At 40.9% G+C, this 21501-nt stretch overlaps 1 pseudogene across 1 annotated transcript; it reads right to left on the bottom strand.

The window, feature by feature from the left end:
• Nucleotides 1-559: 559 nt before the first annotated feature.
• Nucleotides 560-20146, bottom strand: LOC310792494 (protein rapunzel pseudogene; annotated as a pseudogene). Its single transcript, XR_014554023.1, has 2 exons — nt 20129-20146; nt 560-2506 (listed from the first exon to the last, which is right to left on the bottom strand). The product of XR_014554023.1 is annotated as a protein rapunzel pseudogene (transcript).
• Between the last annotated feature and the right edge of the window lie 1355 nt (nt 20147-21501).

Here is a 21501-nt window from a genome sequence, read left to right as displayed (position 1 = left end):
GTCGCAGTCTGTCTGTTGTCATGTCATGGCTCTGTTCATGTGAAAGCCACAGAGAAATAAATATGCCAGATCGGCTAAAGATATAAGTGTGTCAAGCTCACTCCGTATCCAGCTAAAGGAACCGCTGAGTAGCCACTCTACATCACTCTATAGCAGGGGTGCCCAAATTCTTTCCCATGAAGGGCCAAAACTCAATCTGGGTGGAGGGCCGAGGGCCAAAAATAAACGTTGTGGAATTACATTAAAATGTATTGTGTTTTATAGAAGATTTACATTTTAAATCTAAAATAACATTTCAATATAATAATCTACTTTTTATCTGTTTGGTAATTGTAATAATTTGCAATTGGTTATATATATTTAAAAAAAAACATCTGCATTTGTGGGGAGCTTAAACATTTAATCAGTAGACACCCAGTTAAAAACAGTTGTATTTTCCACCTTTTTAATCAAGAGAGAAATTTGACTTAATTCACAACTTGAAAAATCCTCAAGGTACTTTGAAAATCAGCTTTATTGTCCATCTTTTCTAAACAATTTGCCATGACAATTTGCAGGGATGCAATCTCTGTGAACACAGTATCCGCAGCCACATTCAGACACCGTTTCACAAAGTCACCACATGAAAAAGCTCGTCCACCCTTTGCAATCAGTGCAGATATCTGATAACTTGCCCGAGTTGCATTCTGGATAAAAAATCGAAAAAAAAAAAAAAAAAATCCCCAAATACGTGGCGGGCCAAAACAAACAGAGCGGGCCCCAAATTGGTCAGCACTGCTCTATAGAAATGTAAACTGACGTTACCTTTCTGAAACACATGACATTATTTGGGCTGTGATAAAATAGCGACAGTTACACCAGACTAACAACGGAAATACCACAATTTACTTTCAGAATAAAATGCTTCTCACCTTTGGAGAAACAAATACATCATTTCAACGAATGAAACGGAAAATCAAAATACGTTTTTTGATTTTAAGATTACATTATGACATTAAACTGTGGCTGTAAAGCATTACTCAAGATTAATATTCAGTATAATGATTTTATTTTGAAATCCTTAAGCCGAAGACCTATACTTTTACATTCTGGCTGCGTGGATGCTTGACCAATTTGAGGCTTACCTCAAGAGATGCTTGTTTTCTTGTTTTCTGGTGGCATATTCCCTCATTTTGGTTCCATTGGACACAATTTAAGACAATTTAAAGTAATTAACCGTCGGATTTCAGCCTGTGGGAACATGGATGAAAAGACTTGGGAAGCGCTGACGGTAAGCGAGTGGCAAACCCAACTTGCAACACAGAAGCACTGATTCGCTAGCCAGGCTACTGATTCGCCACAACACCAGCTGTTTGTTTATTTTATAGTAACGGGTAACGAAGATGCTTTTGGGAAATGTATCAGAGTAAAAGTATAGATTTTATTACGATGTAGTGGATGTAGTGGAGTAAAAGTGAAAGTTGAAAGAAAAATAAATACTCAAGTAAAGTACAGATACTAAAAAAAATACTTAAGTACAGTAACCAAGTATTTGTACTTCGTTACTTTACACCACTGGTAACAGGCAATCAAAAGAAGGATGTAAGTCAGATAAACAACGAATCAAAACAAAACACAAGACACAATAGCAAATGTTAGCAAAACATAACAGCCTTCCTATTCTACAAAGCCTAGTGCTCATAGGGAGAAACCTACAAGAGAATGAGAAAGGAATCTGACTAACAGAGGGAATGTGGCCCGAGTCCTGAAGATGAAAGAAAGTCAGCAGACGTTTTCCTTCACTTGCACTTCTGAAGAGCCTCCTGGATCTTCTTCTGCACATGCTCCATCTTCTCCGCCCACTGCTCGCTCAGATCCTCCACATCATCCCCAATGATGGTGGAGTAGCCCATGAAGGCAATGAGCCCGATGCAGAACAGGTAGGTGAGGCGCGTGCAGAGTTTCTCCATGGTAGCACGGTCATGTTGGGAATGCTTCAGATAGACTTCTAGGATAGGCTTGCCAAAGACCTTCTGTTTGCCCACCACACCATCATAAAGCGTGTGCAGGGGCTGATCGAGCTTGTCGTTTTCATATCTCTCCTTAAAGTCATCCTTCTTACGCTCTCGGTGCTCGGGCCGTGCCTCCACCATCTCCATGAACTTTCGGAATTGGCTACGCAGGTTCTCCTCCACGCCGTGGTACTGGCTGTCTATTGTTTCTCTCTTGATCTCTAGCAGAGCGTTGTGATTCTCCTGGGAGATCTTGTCCAGGGACTTGTTGACTGAGCTGAATGCATGCTTCAGTTTGCAGATGTCCTCGTCTTCGTGATATTTTAACCCCACCTGGATCAGGGCACCGACAAAGCCAAAAATGGGGTTGATCACGGCTGCTGACGAGGAGATTGCTCCCAGACACTTCAGTGCGTTTACCACGCCCTGCTTCAGCTTGGCCCTGTCCGTGTCCTCTGACATAATGATGCCTTTCAGATTTTGAGGTCACTGTGTGAAGATCTCAATATGGACGTCTGTGAGAGAGAGAGGGGAGAGAAAGAGACAGATGTAGGCATATAAAAAAACTGATGATGTCACAATGTCTATTACATCATCAGTGACATCGTTACACACAGACATCTGCCTGAGGGACATCACTTCCGGGACAAAAATTGCAGAGAAACAAACAGACAGAACCCACTTACTCCCTTTTATAGATATACAGTATACTAGCAATCTCACGCGCTCGATTCCTAGGCTCGCCCGCCATGCAGCTCGGCCACTATGCAACCTCGCCTGCTCTATGACATGACTGATGACATCATCACGGATGACATCACTGATGACACCATCACTGATGACATCACTGACATCACTCCGACATGGGTTCTTTTTACACCCCCTGAAATTTTCAGCCCGACCGCACGTAAAACGGCATAGCTGTGGCCGGCCGAAATTCTGCTCACACGCACGCTGCACACACACACACACACACACATGCACACTGACACTTAGGCTGGAAGTGCAAAGGTGCGAGGTACAATAGGGGTGGGGGGGGGGGAATCGATACACCATAGTATCGCGATATTTTGTCTGACGATATTGTATCGATATTTGGATGCCAAGTATCGATTATATATATATATATATTTTTTTTTGCAAGCCATGCCAGACCACCGGGCATCTGCCCGAAGCGCCTGATGTTGCAGTCCGCGCCTGCAGTGGCGTATTGAGTCCAGAGAAGCTTAATAATGTAGCCTACGTGTGGGGCAAAAACAAAACAAAACAAAAAAACTGCATGTTTTACTTCCGGTGAGGTCAAGGAAAAGGTAGGAAAAGGAGTTAGACAATATATCGAAATATCGCAATATTAAATATATCGCAATACTAGCATATCGCAATATCGCAATACTATCGTACGTATCATGACTCAAGTATCGTTTTAGTATCGTATCGTGGGCATCTGGTGATTCCCACCCCTAACAATTACCTATTCTGCGAGTTGAGTATACGTATTGCACTTGGAACAAAGGAAAATTTAAATCTATTACACTTTACTCTGGGGACTCTGTCCTGAAGGGAGGGGGTCAAATGCCTCAAAAAGAGGATGGTTTTGGTTCTATAAAATCAACTTTGTTTTCCTTAGGACCTGGCAATCAAATATATATGACAAGGAAAGCTGCTGCTTGCCGATGATCTTGCTGGCTGTTTTAACAATGTTGTCCAGACTTTTTTTGTTTTGGACATTTAGGTTACATTTAGGTGTGGATCCTATTTTTACCCAAGAACCACTGCGTTGAGCAAAGATCGTCTATTCACCTTATTCACCACGCCCACTTTTTCCCTCTTCCGCGACGCAACGTATTTGTTCTTCTGGTTCAGCGCTAGTTGGCGACCATTTTCTAAATAAAACGTCAGTATGAATGAAGTTTGGCAACATTCAGAATTAAGCTACACTGCGGCCAACTTCAGTTACAGTACATGTTCATAACGTTACTGCTGCGAGGAGCCGATGGCTGTACCCGGTCGGCATTTAACGTTAGTTACAAAAGAACGTTGACAGTGGGCCCTATTCTCCCACAGGCCTTCGGTGCAAAAACTGGCCTTACACGCAAAAAAACGTGCCTTGCGCCTGCCTCGGGAAGATATCAACATGGCTTTAGGCCGCCAAATGCGCTTTAGGCGAAATGGGCATGGTGCACTCCCTGAATGGGCAAGAATGGGCGTTTCGGCCTTAAATACAGGCCTAATGATATCTTCCGACCTGGCGTTAATTTAGCGCTTTGCGCTTTTGAAAACCAGGCCTATTCAGTGCGCCAGTTTGGCGGAGCGCTCCTCTGGCTCTCCTCTGTCACCCTTCTCTGTGTCACTCTCTCTCTCTTGCTCATCAGTCTGACAGGCACAATACGACTCTCTCTCTCTGACTCCCTCGCTCAGACAGACACAACACACGTCCCATAGAAAAAAGAAGTTGTAAGTTCACTGCCTGGCATGTGAAATCTCCCAGCATGCATTGGGCTAATCCATTTCGCTACTAAATAGCAATCAAATGAGCCGAAATAGATATAAAGGTAGATCTAAATAATGGTAACACAACCTGCAATTGTAGAACATTTCAATATTGGACCAAATAAAACATCGAAATGAAAACACCACCCTATGTGAAACATATATGTCATATTGGGGCTATATATATCCCTTGTAGATTTAACGTGATTTAGATGAGTGACAGTGTAACGCGGTTCTACTGTCATGTCGTACTGTGATGTCCGCTCCAATAAATTGGCTCTACTTCACATTTTAGTTTTACAATAAAAACACATTTATGCAATGACTTTACATAATGTACGCTATATTTATGTGCATCATCCTACCTGTGCAGCAGGGGAGAAGAAAACGATATAATTCTGGATAAACTTTCACCAATCTAATTAATCTCATCATGATAGGCTATATTTTTCTAGCTGATGCGTTTAGAACATTCTTTTCACTTTGATCTTGCTATAGTGTAGCGTATTTACATGCTTGCAGTAATTAAACTGCAGTTAGATTGGTTTGAGAACAATATGGAATAATAGCCTATAGATGGAGACAGACAGGGGGGATAAAAAGGGGGGGGGGGATCAGAGCCCTCGGCTTTTCTGAAGCCGGACTGGATCGCTCCATGGAATTGGAGCTGAAAAGTGAAGCATGTGATTCGTTTACTGCAGTTCCCCTATGAGCAGATAGTGCATAATTTTACGCTTAAAGGAGAATTTCGGTTTTTTTGAACCTGGAGCCATTTCCTGGCATTAATTATGATTTGGCCACTCACCTAGCGATGTCTGCAGCGTTTCTGGGCGTCCTAGCGTTGTTTTGAGATCAATATCGTCCAAGTCAGTCGTAAAATGGAGTTGATTTGGGGCCAAGTGGTAGCCTGTATTTCCTGCATCTAAATAGCTATTTTTCTTCCCGTTTTCGCCACATATCGCCGTAATCAGATCCGTCAACATCCAGCCGAGTGTTATTTCACCCCAGGCTGTTTCCTGGACTGCACAGGGATCAAATTACCTCAAACGTGATCTAGGTCACCAAGTCTCGTGAAGTCCCGCGATACTTTCCTGTCGACTGGCCAAATACAGGCAGGACGCTTTGCGGTCGTGGTTTTAGCGTAACCTATGTGGGGTTTGGCGTAACCTATGTGGGATTCGAAATAACGAAGGTTATGCCAAACCCCACATAGGTTACGCCAAACCCCACATAGGTTACGCTAAAACCACGACCGCAAAGCGTCCTGCCTGTATTTGGCCAGTCGACAGGAAAGTATCGCGGGACTTCACGAGACTTGGTGACCTAGATCACGTTTGAGGTAATTTGATCCCTGTGCAGTCCAGGAAACAGCCTGGGGTGAAATAACACTCGGCTGGATGTTGACGGATCAGATTACGGCGATATTTGGCGAAAAAGGGAAGAAAAATAGCTATTTAGATGCAGGAAATACAGGCTCACACTTGGCCCCAAATCAACTCCACTTTACGACTGACTTGGACGCTATTGATATCAAAACAACGCTAGGACGCCCAGATACGCCGCGGGGATCGCCTGGTGAGTGGACAAATCATAATTAATGGCAGGAGATGGCTCCAGGTTCGAAAAAACCGAAATTCTCCTTTAAAAGGCGTGGTTATAATTATTAAGGCCACCTGTTGCGCCGACACCAAGATATCAAGTGCGCTGGTCCACACCCACTAATCTAGGCTGCGCCTGGCACTAAACGCAGTTTATACGCCGATGCAACGATAGAGCCCAGTGTTTTCTCACTGCCAGTACCCTAACTACAGTAGGGTTTGACAGATAGCTAGCCGGACCGGTGTCAGGCAGCACAGTCAGCGCTCCCGGTCCTCGCTGCTCGTTAAGGATTTCCAATAGGCGTTATTCTGATAAACTGGTCACATACAGTATATGTTACGTTCTCACCTGACAAATATTAAAACTTTAAAACAGTTTGTTTTTTTTTAGCTTGAAAACAGCTTTTTGGCAAGTCTAAATGACTGCGGTAGGCGTACTCTACTTCCGTGTTTAAAACGGGAAAGACGATTACAGAATGACATCATGCAGAAGCGTTCTTGTATGGGCAAAGAATAAGGTGAATAGAGAAGATATCCACTACACAGCACAGACTCATGCACAGAAACACAGTACTTGAGCCAAATTCAACAATTTCGAAAATTCCATCTCTTGCCACCAGGGGGTGCTGCAGCACCCACCGCACCCAGCTTCCCGCGCACTTGGCCAGCGTGATAAAGCGAGCCTAGGAATTATTATTATTATTATGTAATAAAAAAGGGAGCAAGTGGGCACTGTTTGTTTAAAGTGGGCACTGTTTGTTTATATTTTTGTCCCACTGATGATGTCACAATGTTTATGACATCACTGATGATGTCATAGGCACTGACGACGTCATAGGCATTGTTACATCATCAGTGATGTCTCGGACCTTTACTGTACATTTTGTTTACCAATGATTTACCACTTGTCTTAAATAAAACTAATATTGTGATGTATGCGAATGATTCTACCTATAGGGCCGACCAAAATTCTGCTCACACGCACACACACGCACGCACGCACGCACGCACGCACACGGACACTTCTCATGCTTATTATAGGATTATAGGATGTATATATATATATATATATATATACAGTACATACATGTGTGTGTGTGTGTGTGTGTGTGCGCGTGTATATATATATATATATATTAGAGGTGTCACGATACACTCAGTTCACGATACGATACGATACACGATATTGGGTTCACGATAACGATACGATACGATATTTTAACAATATTTGTTTGCGATCGTTTTGTAAGTTGAGGGGGCATCCTCCACGCTAATTTAGTAATTTCACCATTTTCATCCTCTGTGTCTGTAACGTCCCTCCTCTGTTCAAACAAAGCAATGAAAAGGAGAGCGAGCATGCAATGAGATGCAGATCAGTGCCACCATGTTCAGCTTCTTTTTCTCACGATATGAGATTTCATCTCAACGATACTTATTGTCACGTTTTGATATCGCGATATATTGTGGGACGATATATTGTGACATCCCTAATATATATATATATATACCGGTATATATATACACACACGCGTGCGCACACATGCACACACACATACATACATTAATATAGGAATAGGTTAATATTCCCATTAAGTACTTAGGCCTATAGATTCAAATGTTATTTTATAATGTTAGGAGTGTGAATTGGTCACGATGAACTCTGATAGTACATGGTGTGTTTGTAGTTAGCAAAACACTATTGTAGTGTATTGTTTCATCTTAGTATGTCAATATTATGTTTATTAATTAAATAAGCCAATGTAAAGAAATTGTAGGTGTTACAGTATACTCTACAATTTTATGTGTTGGACCCTATAACAATAGCTGTAACATTTGCTGCAGCTAATGGGGATAATTATAACAGAACTGCAAGAGAGACCAATACTATTCATTTGAAATTAATAGTCTTGGTAACACTTTACTTGGATAGTCCGCCTACAGATAGTCTACAGATTAGTAAGGTTTCAACAGCTTATTAGTTGACATTCAACAATTCATCAATTCAGCTTCGTTTGTAGATGTTTAACAGATGATTTATAGAGTATATGTGACAATTCATGAACAAATCTACATATTTTCATAATAAATTAGTTGAACTTGAACTATGCACACAACCTATGCTTTACAGATGTTTCACGAATATTCAACAAACAAGTTGTAAACTATTTAATTAATATTTGTTGAACCTTCTAATTATCAGCGATTCTCAGAATTAATTAGTTGAACATGAGCGATGCACTCAAACTATGCTTTACAAATGTTCAACCACTTATATACGAATACTCAACGAGTTAACCATTTCATTAATATTTGTCGAACAATTATTATTGTCAAATTTAACTGAAAAACTAAAAAACTGTATCCTTATTTTCAGCTAACTCCTTTTCAGTTTACTTTATTAAAGAGAAAGTCTTTCCCATATCTATCAGGCTTTTTAGAAGAGGTCACGGTCAGCTGGCTTCAATACCAATATCATCAATCTGAATCATGTTGTGAAATTCAAAGCCAATTGTTATGGTACAATAGAAATATTTTAATTAAGGATACACCTATGTTTATTGAATCAATGTTTGAAAAAGGAATATTATTTTTGAATGATCTTTTGAATAGTGGGGGTGAAATCGTGTTTTATGATGAGTTCATAGTATATGGCAACGCTTGTGACTCCTTTACATATAATCAACTCTTTGCAGCTATACCCCAGACCTGGAAAAGGAAGCTACTATTAAATACAAAACAAATGGTATGCTGCCCTGACATAAAGGATTTGTATCCTTTATGTCAGCATGTATATATTTATGTTATAAATAAGAAAAAAATAAATAAGAAAATGTATCAGTTTCATATGTATCTTAAAAAAATATGTGCAGCACCGGTAGCCATTCAGTCAAAATGGGAGGATATGTTGGACATGTGCATCCCAACAATGGATCTCTGTTTACAGCACACATTTTTATAGTTATCCTCTAACCATAATGTTTGGGGATTTAAGGGATGATGAAGAAGGAAAAGACCTGAATAATATTGGAACTATATATGATGGGGAAAGCATATATACAGTATTTAAAGCTACGAAAAGACACCAATTAGATATTGAACGTTTTAAAACATTTCTAAAATTTCAGTGGATTCTTGAAAGGGATATTAATAGAAATGAAAAACAGAATTTAATTTATGAACGTGGGTGGGAAACTTTGAGTCGGGGTGAGGGTTGGAGTTAGGTGGACATAGGCTGAGGAAATGTTTTTTGTATTTCTTTGTTTTGTTTTGTTTTTGGATTCAAACTTTTGTTTACTTTAATTTATCCTTTTTTGCTGTATAAGCAATAACTTTTTCTTGGTATGTATGTTTTTGTCTTTTTCCCTTTCCTGTGTCTGAGCAGTTTGTTTTGGTCATATGTTGTTGGAAAGAAAAAATTATATATATATATATATATATATATATATGTCAAACATTCTAATGATCAACTAATGTTCAAGATTATATATACCAATCTTCCACAAAGTTTCAACGGCTTATTAGTGGGGGGATTCAACTGTTTCCCTGTGTCTGTGTCACGGTTCAGCCGTGTGGCACCGCTGAACCTCATCAGCTGTTCCACTTCACTGGTACCACCAATGGTAGTCACTCTCTTGGCTGCTCCATACAGTTTACCTGAGTTTTCACTCTCTTGGCTGCTCCATACAGTTGACCTGAGTTTTCACTCTCTTGGCTGCTCCATACAGTTTACCTGAGTTTTCACTCTCTTGGCTGCTCCATACAGTTTACCTGAGTTTTCACTCTCTTGGCTGCTCCATACAGTTTACCTGAGTTTTCACTCTCTTGGCTGCTCCATACAGTTTACCTGAGTTTTCACTCTCTTGGCTGCTCCATACAGTTTACCTGAGTTTTCACTCTCTTGGCTGCTCCATACAGTTTACCTGAGTTTTCACTCTCTTGGCTGCTCCAGACAGTTTACCTGAGTTTTCACTCTCTTGGCTGCTCCAGACAGTTTACCTGAGTTTTCACTCTCTTGGCTGCTCCAGACAGTTGACCTGAGTTTTCACTCTCTTGGCTGCTCCATACAGTTTACCTGAGTTTTCACTCTCTTGGCTGCTCCAGACAGTTTACCTGAGTTTTCACTCTCTTGGCTGCTCCAGACAGTTGACCTGAGTTTTCATTCTCTTGGCTGCTCCATACAGTTTACCTGAGTTTTCACTCTCTTGGCTGCTCCAGACAGTTTACCTGAGTTTTCACTCTCTTGGCTGCTCCAGACAGTTTACCTGAGTTTTCACTCTCTTGGCTGCTCCAGACAGTTTACCTGAGTTTTCACTCTCTTGGCTGCTCCAGACAGTTTACCTGAGTTTTCACTCTCTTGGCTGCTCCATACAGTTTACCTGAGTTTTCACTCTCTTGGCTGCTCCAGACAGTTTACCTGAGTTTTCACTCTCTTGGCTGCTCCATACAGTTTACCTGAGTTTTCACTCTCTTGGCTGCTCCAGACAGTTTAGCTGAGTTTTCACTCTCTTGGCTGCTCCAGACAGTTTAGCTGAGTTTTCAGTCTCTTGGCTGCTCCATACAGTTTACCTGAGTTTTCACTCTCTTGGCTGCTCCAGACAGTTTACCTGAGTTTTCCCAGTGTTTCTTGCGCCTGTAGGCTTCCTGTTTCTTCTGTGTTGAAGATTCTTCTCCTCTCTGCTGCACCGCTTGTCTGTCAGCTCATCTACCTGCTCGGCCTGGGTCACAAACTCCCTGTGGCTTCCAGCTTCCATTATCATTCACATCCCCTTGACCACCATCGCTTTGCAAATAAACCTTTTCATCTCCTCACCTCATGTCTGTGTCTTCCTTTGGGTCCAAGCTAGCGGTAAAAGCCTGTAGCCTATAGATGTTGTCTGTAGATGTTTAACAGATTATCTATAGAGAAATAAGAGTCCATGAACATATTCTCTAGTAGAGTAGATTAGTTGAACTTGAACCACTCACAAACCACGGGGTGTGGCTGATGGACATGAGCTCTTTTATACAGATGGAGAGACTCAGGTCCCTGAGAGCCAACTCGCTTAAAAGGTTCTCGACTATTTGGGATCCTTTTTTGGCCTACTTTGATGAGCTTAAGAATGATTAGAGTCTGAGGCTCTCCTGTCTGGTTTCTCATGGACCCCTTGCATGGGACCCCATGCACAATATCTATTACAGATAAAAGCACCTTATGCGGCTGGTAGCAACACGTAATGTTGAACGTTGATGATCTATGTTTTGTTTTATTTTATTTTATTTCCTGTGTCTGAGCCTGTTTATTTGTCTTGTTAGTGTATTATTATTGTTCTATAAAGATTAAAAACAAAATATTGGAGAAAATGAAAGAAAAAAAACTCAACAAACCACGTGTGGAGTACTGCCTTGTCCATGTAGTGCATTCATAAAGCCGTTGCTTTTACCACAGAATTTCAACTACATAATGTAAACGTGAAGTTGACCATCACTTGCATAACCACTAAACAACTGTAGATTTTCATCTGGACTCCCCAAGTAAAGTGAAAACTAGCTGATAGTCTACAAATTAATTTACATATAAGTAGATATGGAAGTTGATTATTGCATAACCACTAAACATATGTAGATTTTCATCTGGACTACCCAAATAAAGTGAAAACTAGTATACAGGCAATATCCATTCCATACTATTCATGACAAATTTGACTGTACAGATGAAGTAGAACTACAAAGTTGTATTCTTTTTTCTCCACACACACAATTTATAAGGCACATTAGGCAAACTGCCAAACAAGATGGACTGATGGTTGTAATGGATTAAAAAGAATTGTATGAGGCCAGCAACACCTGCCTTAGGCTATTAACACTTACCTGGTTAAACAGCGAGGGGACACATCCTAACGATTAGCGTAGTCCCAGGGCATCACTATACTTTTTAGTTTTGGACAAACCGGGTCGTCCAGCAGAACTCCCACAATGGCCGAAAGCCACGCCACATCACAGTGCAACAATCAAGTAAGCCGGCGGCGTGGTAGGGGGAAGGAATGGGATTGGTGGACCTGAAGCATTACTGATTTCCAACTTTGTTGTCGGTAGAGAGCTGGTTTGAGCCCAGACGTGTCCAGATTTTAACCCCGTTTTAACAGTTTTTAACACCAACAACCTGGCTATAGGCAAGTAAAACAACTTGGTTGGGTTTAGGCAACCATAACCCTTTCGTTGCCTATACCCAACCAAGTTGTTTTGCTTGCCTAGCCTTCACCAAGTTGTTTTGGTTGCAGTTTGACAGTCAGCTCTCATTGAGATCAAAGCTTCCTGTGTGCCGACTGTGCGTGCAAAACGGAATGTTTGCAGCCATTATGTTCAAGACAGGCAGTTTGTGGTTTAGACAAGGTTTCCTGTTTGAAAACCTGCTATAGTTGCCTGCTCTCATGCAACTTGTTTCACCAGAGAGGATTAAGGAGAAGGCAGAGAAATACTTCATCAATCAATCAATTAATTAATCAATTAATCAATTAATCAATTAACCAATTAGCCAATTAATCAATCAATCAATCGATCAATCAATCAATCAATCAATCAATCAATCTTCACCCACAGGGCCCTTGAAAAAGACATAACCCCGGGGGCCATGGCTACTTTAATCCGGCCTTGGCTGTGGCACGGCTTTCAGCCATTGTGGGAGTTCTGGACTACCAGCCCTGGTTTAATGCATGGGCTTACAGGGGTAAGCCCCGAGGCTCGGAGGCAAGAAAAAATCGGGTGGTGTTGAGTGTGCACGTGCACTCACATGCGTGCATTACGTGTGAGAAAGATGGATATCGGTCTACAGTGAGCCTGTGCTGCAGTCCAATCAATGTGGAGAATCAAAATTAGCTAAATGTATTTTCCCAGATCTGATGGTTGTAGTTGATTCCCACTTACACTGGTTTTCTGTAGCAAGATTTGGCTTTAAGCTTTTTGGGTGTTTATTATCTGCTCTAGATTTCCTTTAGATTAGACCTTTTCTACACAGATGTAATAATAATGATCCAAAATTATGTGAAATTGCATGTTTGATTGCCTATAATTGAAAAACATTCAATCTTAATGGGGGAGGACCCAAATACAGTACGTGAAGGGAAAATGCACTATGGCATTATTATATGCAAATTAAGCGTGGCTGATGTTGGTGCTGGTTGGACGGGGCACTTGTTGAGTTGTGATGGTGTTGGGTGGGGGGGGGGTGTTGGTGTGGAGGGAAAATGTCTTTCGGCTTGAGGAGAAATTGGTCTGAGGGCAGAGAAGGGTGGCTGGAGCCTTTCTGCAATATCCCTTTAAATATGATGCATTCAATATGTATCATCAACGCATAGGTCCTTGTGATACAAATGAAGATCATAAGTGTGTCCAAGTTTTCTCAGCTGTGGTTTATTCTAAGGCCATGTTCACATTACAGGCAAATTGGATTTGCTGATAAAGTCATTATTCATCATTATCTTGATTCGTTTCCCAAATCTGATTTGGGAGTGTGTCCGCACTGCCACAAATCTGATTCTGAAGTCGGATCTGTGTGTCCAGACCTAAGCAGCCTATCTGCATGGGTTGCTATGGGAACGACGTGGGCGTCAGTAAATACGTACGTTGGTGACGTGGTTTTCCTGCGCAGAAGCATTTTATAACGAGTTGCGAGTGACTTTCAAATCAGATTTGGTGGATCTGCGTGTCCGCACTGAAGTCACATCAGTCGAAAGCAGATTGGAAACTACCTCCATATGTCGTTTGGGACAAGTGACACAAATCAGACTTGGAGCATCCAGACTCATAAAACCAATCTGGATAAAGTCATTAATAGGTCACTAAAGTTCACAAATCTGATTTGGCCTCCTAGTCTGAACATACAGCTATGTTGCATGAAAGTTACAGTTACAGAAAGTTACAACCTCCCCATTCAGTGATGTTGACTATATAGCTTTGTCAGAGCCAAAACAACCAGCCCCATCATTCAGTTTCCCAACCTCCTCCTCCAAGGTCACCTTAACCCCACGACCAGTTTGAGAACATCACCTGTCTCACTCTCGCCCATGATTAGCCAATATCCAAAAATCATACTTCAATATCTGGAACAACACCCTCTCATGAGGTTAAAGCACCCACGCCTGTGTTTTGGCCCTCATTATCCCATGTTTAACATCCGGCGCTTCCGAGAAACGGCCACCAGTGTGTTCAAAAGTTCAAATCCCTCTACAGGGGGGACGGGTCGCAAAAGTCATAAGGGAGCTGTGGTAGAAATGTTGTGATGCCTTATCAGGAAATCAGTCACTCGTTGGAAATGAATACAGGAGGATTTATTGAATAGAACAATTCATCTGTACAGACGAGTTGCAACATCCACTGTGAAAATGAAAGCAAAGCCCAGAGCGAAGGTGCTCAGTCGGTTATAAAGTGAACAGCCTCGCCCCCTCCTTCTGATTTCCTCTCAAGCTGGTCACGTGACCCGTTTATCTCAGGCAGCATGGTTCAAAGGATGCAGTTTTTGACAGTCAGCTCTCATTGAGATCAAAGCTTCCTGTCTTAGCCGACTGTGCGTGCAAAAGGGGATGTTTGCAGCCGTTATGTTCTAGACAGGCAGTTTGTGGTTTAGACAAGGTTTTCTGTTTGAAAACCTGCTATAGCTTTTTTTTTTTTTTTTTTTTTACAATTTATTTAGTCGTTGCATTTACAACTCTAAGGCAACGTCGACACGCATGAACAGACACATGACAGCACAATCACACATAATAGTTCATGACAAACAGGGGGAAACACAAAAATAAAAAAATAAATTTTAATATAAATAATAAAAACATAGCTTACAGTAAGATGGCTAGAGACTTATTAAAGATAAATAGAGGTCTTTGGCAAAATTGGATTTCAATAATTTCAGGGACTATGTAGAGTTGGGTTTCATTATAGTAGCACATAAAAATGGGTGGAGTTTTTATAAATGTTGCCTTATGAATAAAGTATTTAGCTCAGATTAGTAACACATTGATCATTAGGTCCAATTTTTTGTCTTCTAATATTACACCAAAAACAATACTATTATAATCAAGAACAGGCATTACCGTGGTTTTTCCATTTAACCAATCAATGAATTGTTTCCAGAACAGTTGGGTGTGACTGAGAACATGAAACAAAAAGATGCTCAGTTGTTTCAATATCACCTTTACAGAAAACACACACATTATTTGCTCTCAAAGCCAAATCTCATCCTTAAAACATTTCTGGAAGGGTAGAAGTCATTCATTATTTTGTAGTGAATTTATTTTGTTTTGGGTGGAACTGGATATTTGAAGAATTGTGTTCTCAATTTACATACTGCTGGTTTGTCAAAAATATTAAAAAAAAAACTGCTATACAGCTGCCTGCTCTCATGCACATTGTTTCAACAGAGGATTAAGGAGAAGGCAGAGAAATACTTCATCATCACTTCATCAATCAATCAATCAATCAATCAATCAATCAATCTTCACCCACAGGGCCCTTGAAAAAGTCGTAGCCCCGGGGCCCATGGCTACTTTAATCCAGCCTTGTGGACGACCCGGTTCGGCCAAAACTAAAAAGTATAGTGATGCCCTGGGACTTGGGAATTGTTAGGATGTGTCCCTTCACTGTTGAAGTCGGTGTGTGAAATTAAGATAGTGTTAATAGCCTAAGGCAGGTGTTGCTGGCCTCATACCATTTTGTTTTTATTAAAACCATCAGTCCATCTTTTTTGGTAGCGACGACAAGTGTCACAATTCTCTTTGCCTAATGTGCCTTATAAGTTATGTGTGTGGAGAAATACACATTTTGTACAACTTTGTATTTCTGCTTCATCTGTACAGTTAACGTTTTCATGAATAGTATGGATATAAATAGCCTGTAGACTGTCAACTAGTTTTCACTTTACTTGGGTAGTCCAGATGAAAATCTACAGATGTTTAGTGGTTATGAAAGAATCAAGTTCCATATCTACTTATTCACCTTATAGAAGAGACCGTCTGGCTTCAGAGACTAACAGGAAGTGTAAATACAATCGGACGTTCCGATTGTATTCACACTTCCTGTGACTCATGTGAGTCAAACTAGGTTTGACCAGGTGAGTCAGACTAGTTTGAGCAGGTAAAACATCTGGCGTTTTGAACAGGAAGTCGTGATACAATGCAGTGGGCGGGGCTGCATAAGGTGAATATGGAGGTGAATTTGTAGATCAACTCGTTTTCACTTTACTTGGGTAGTCCAGATGAAAATCTACAGATGGTTAGTGGTTGTGCAAGTGATGGTCAACTTCACGTTTACATGATGTAGTTGAAATTCTGTGGTAAAAACAACAGGTTTATGAATGCACTACATGGACAAGGCAGTACTCCACCCGTGGTTTTTTGAGTGTTTGGTTCAAGTTCAACTAATTTATTCAGAGAATATGTTCATGGACTGTTATTGCTCTATAGATACTCTGTTAAACATCTACAGACTTTTACCGCTCGCTTGGACTCAAAGGAAGACACAGACATGAGGTGAGTGGAGATGAAAAGGTTTATTTGCAAAACGATGGTCAAGGGGATGTGAATGATAAGATGAAGCTGGAAGCCACGGGGAGTTTGTGATCCAGGCCGAGCAGACAGACGGGCTGACAGACAAGTGGTGCAGCAGAGAGGAGAAGAATCTTCAACACAGAAGAAACAGGAAGCCTAAAGGCACAAGAAACACTGGGAAAACTCAGGTAAACTGTCTGGAGCAGCCAAGAGAGTGAAAACTCAGGTAAACTGTCTGGAGCAGCCAAGAGAGTGAAAACTCAGGTAAACTGTCTGGAGCAGCCAAGAGAGTGAAAACTCAGGTAAACTGTCTGGAGCAGCCAAGAGAGTGAAAACTCAGGTAAACTGTATGGAGCAGCCAAGAGAGTGAAAACTCAGGTAAACTGTATGGAGCAGCCAAGAGAGTGATGACTCAGGTAAATTGTATGGAGCAGCCAAGAGAGTGAAAACTCAGGTAAACTGTCTGGAGCAGCCAAGAGAGTGAAAACTCAGGTAAACTGTATGGAGCAGCCAAGAGAGTGAAAACTCAGGTCAACTGTATGGAGCAGCCAAGAGAGTGAAGACTCAGGTAAATTGCATGGAGCAGCCAAGAGAGTGAAAACTCAGGTAAACTGTATGGAGCAGCCAAGAGAGTGAAAACTCAGGTAAACTGTCTGGAGCAGCCAAGAGAGTGAAAACTCAGGTAAACTGTCTGGAGCAGCCAAGATAGTGAAAGCTCAGGGAAACTGTATGGAGCAGCCAAGAGAGTGAAAACTCAGGTAAACTGTATGGAGCAGCCAAGAGAGTGAAAACTCAGGTAAACTGTCTGGAGCAGCCAAGAGAGTGAAAACTCAGGTAAACTGTCTGGAGCAGCCAAGAGAGTGAAAACTCAGGTAAACTGTATGGAGCAGCCAAGATAGTGAAAACTCAGGGAAACTGTATGGAGCAGCCAAGAGAGTGAAAACTCAGGTAAACTGTCTGGAGCAGCCAAGAGAGTGAAAACTCAGGTAAACTGTCTGGAGCAGCCAAGAGAGTGAAAACTCAGGTAAACTGTCTGGAGCAGCCAAGATAGTGAAAGCTCAGGGAAACTGTATGGAGCAGCCAAGAGAGTGAAAACTCAGGGAAACTGTATGGAGCAGCCAAGAGAGTGAAAACTCAGGTAAACTGTCTGGAGCAGCCAAGAGAGTGAACACTCAGGTAAACTGTCTGGAGCAGCCAAGAGAGTGAAAACTCAGGTAAACTGTCTGGAGCAGCCAAGAGAGTGAAAGCTCAGGGAAACTGTATGGAGCAGCCAAGAGAGTGAAAACTCAGGGAAACTGTATGGAGCAGCCAATAGAGTGAAAACTCAGGTAAACTGTCTGGAGCAGCCAAGAGAGTGAAAACTGAGATAAACTGTATGGAGCAGCCAAGAGAGTGAAAACTCAGGTAAACTGTCTGGAGCAGCCAAGATAGTGAAAACTCAGGGAAACTGTATGGAGCAGCCAAGAGAGTGAAAACTCAGGTAAACTGTCTGGAGCAGCCAAGAGAGTGAAAACTCAGGTAAACTGTCTGGAGCAGCCAAGAGAGTGAAAACTCAGATACACTGTATGGAGCAGCCAAGAGAGTGAAAACTGAGATAAACTGTATGGACAGGCCAAGAGAGTGAAAACTCAGGTAAACTGTCTGGAGCAGCCAAGAGAGTGAAAACTCAGGTAAACTGTCTGGAGCAGCCAAGAGAGTGAAAACTCAGGTAAACTGTATGGAGCAGCAAAGAGAGTGAAAACTCAAGTAAACTGTCTGGAGCAGCCAAGAGAGTGAAAACTCAGATACACTGTCTGGAGCAGCCAAGAGAGTGAAAACTCAGGTAAATTGTATGGAGCAGCCAAGAGAGTGAAAACTCAGGTAAACTGTCTGGAGCAGCCAAGAGAGTGAACACTCAGGTAAACTGTCTGGAGCAGCCAAGAGAGTGAAAACTCAGGTAAACTGTCTGGAGCAACCAAGAGAGTGAAAACTCAGGTAAATTGTATGGAGCAGCCAAGAGAGTGAAAACTCAGGTAAACTGTCTGGAGCAGCCAAGAGAGTGAAAACTCAGGTAAATTGTATAGAGCAGCCAAGAGAGTGAAAACTCAGGTAAACTGTCTGGAGCAGCCAAGATAGTGAAGACTCAGGTAAACTGTATGGAGCAGCCAAGAGAGTGAAAACTCAAGTAAACTGTCTGGAGCAGCCAAGAGAGTGAAAACTCAGGTAAACTGTATGGAGCAGCCAAGAGAGTGAAAACTCAGGTAAACTGTATGGAGCAGCCAAGAGAGTGAAAACTCAGGTAAACTGTATGGAGCAGCCAAGAGAGTGACTACCATTGGTGGTACCAGTGAAGTGGAACAGCTGATGAGGTTCAGCGGTGCCACACGGCTGAACCGTGACACAGACACAGGGAAACAGTTGAATCCCCCCACTAATAAGATGTTGAAACTTTGTGGAAGATTGGTATATATAATCTTGAACATTTATTTGATCATTAGAATGTTCCACAAATATTAATTAAATGTTAACTAATTCTTGAATATTCAGGTTGTTGAACATTTGTAAAGCATAGGTTGAGTGCATAGCTCATCTTCAACTCATTAATTCTGAGAATCACTGTTCATGAATTGCCACATATAGTCTATAGATCATCTGTTAAACATCTACAGACAAAGCTGAATTGATGAATTGTTGAATGTCAACTAATAAGCTGTTGAAACGTTACTAATACTCTGTAGACTATCTGTAGGCGGACTATCCAAGTAAAGTGTTACCATAGTCTTCAATCAACAGCAATATGACTATAATGTGCTATAATATTTGTCTCTATTGTAACAATATTAGAGATAGGGAGCAACCTAAAATCCATTATGCATGAGAGCATGAGAGCAGTAATGCATCTGTAGGTACTAGACCGGAGTTAAATATAATTTTGCAATAATAATAATAATAATAATAATAATAATAATACTTGGAGTACAGCAAATACAAGATAGACTATAAGTTTAGACAATAACAGGAAAACAGTTGAAAGTTTAGTCTAATTTGGAAATTTGTAAAAAGTGAATAATGGTCATGGAGACAAAATAATTACAATCTCATGTATTTTTTGAGGAATACATTTTAAACTTGTTTTCATATTGCAGGGGACATGTCCCCTATGTCCCTCATGGTTTTCATATACTGTATAATGCTATTATTTTGGGGTGGCATAATGGAAAAACTGTCTTGCTGGTCAAATTGTGCCTATAGCACATAATACACACCAAATTATGGAAAATATTAAGTATGAAATTAAATGTGCATCCAAAAGGTATTAAAACAAGAAAATACTCAATTCATTATAGAAAATGTCACTAAATCTAGAATTGAGAATTGTGAAAAGTCATCAATGAAAGGTCATCAATAATTTTGGAATCTATAATGACAAGATATGAAAAATCATGCAAAAAATTAATTTAAATGTATTGATCTAACAAGCAATATTGAATATATAAGAAGGTTATAGAATGAGATTCCAAAGATCATGAAGAGAGTGAGAAAGAACAAGGCTAACCTGAGTGGTAGAGCGTCCTCCAGCAACTGATCTGAAAGAAGTTTCAGGGTTTTTTTTTATACCTTAAAACGGATGGTTACACTGTAACCCAGGTTTCCTGAATGGAGACTTGTCTCAATTTACAAACTTCATTTGTGATGAGATTACCTGATTTAGCGCAGCTGGTTGTGGATAACTCTGTAGCAGAAGTGTCATGCCCATTGAAACTGCCCCCTCAGATTAAAAAAAAGAAAGAAAAGATTTAAAGAAATATTCATGGCGGTCATTAGTAGTAGAGCATCAATCCCCTTTTCAAACATGTGAAAATTAAATGTTAGTTATTAGGCATAGTTTGCATAGCAAGTTATTTGGCTACTTGTACTGTACTGTACCTACCATGCAGCTAAGGTTATCATTGTAATGTTAGCCAGAGCTGTTATCGCAGTGAGCTGTTAGTTTTGACCCCCACTATCACATGTTATACTGTAGTTAGCAAAAACACTGAATTCCATTTGATGTCTCCAGGTCAAGATGCAGATCTTTAAAATAATTTGCATTGTGGATATAGTCTTTTTATGTGAATAACATTTTGGGTGAAGCAATATTTAGCTATTTCAAGAAAAGTGGCAGCAGTGTAGAAGCTAGTGTAGAAGTGAGTGACTAAGCTAACCATAAAAGCACAAATAATTTACCAAAATCTCTAAATACAGTAAATATACAGTATTTATCGTAACTAGGGATCTCGCGCGCTACGCACGCCCTGCGGGCTCGCCGTCCTGCAGCTCGCTGAGCTGCCCCTGCAGCTCGCATTCCCAGCTCGGCCACTGGGCGGCCTTGCCCGCAACTCGGCTGCTGTGTGGCCAATGAGACCAGCATCACTGATGATGTCAGATTCATGACATCACTGATGAGGTTATCAGTGGGATTTATGACATCACTGATGATGTTACAGTGTGATTTATGACATCACTGATGATGTCACCATGGGATTTATGACATCACTGGGATTTATGACATCACTGATGATGTCACAGTGGGATTTATGACATCACGGATGATGTCACAGTGAGCTCCCATTTATATACTGATGAGAAAAGGAGCAAAATATTGATGGTTAAATAAACTGAATAATGACATCACAACAGTCTAATCCTAATGTCTTTCTTCCCTTCAGCTGTCAGGCTGTTAAACACAGACAGTTTAAATGAATGCCTTCACTTATATGAGCGCACAACAGGCTGTACGTATCCTGTCTGTGACGAACAGGTTAGGCTCGTTCATACATATATAGATATATATATTTTATTTCTTATACATGTTCTCATGTCTTTACATATAGAAATATATGTATACCGGTACTTGTTATTTCTTGTTCATGTTTATATGAGGCTGAT

Source organism: Poromitra crassiceps (assembly GCF_964638095.1).
Source record: "Poromitra crassiceps genome assembly, chromosome: 2".
NCBI lineage: Eukaryota > Metazoa > Chordata > Actinopteri > Beryciformes > Melamphaidae > Poromitra > Poromitra crassiceps.
The sequence above is the reverse complement of the archived record's forward strand: the minus strand, read 5'-3'. Positions and strand labels throughout refer to the sequence as shown.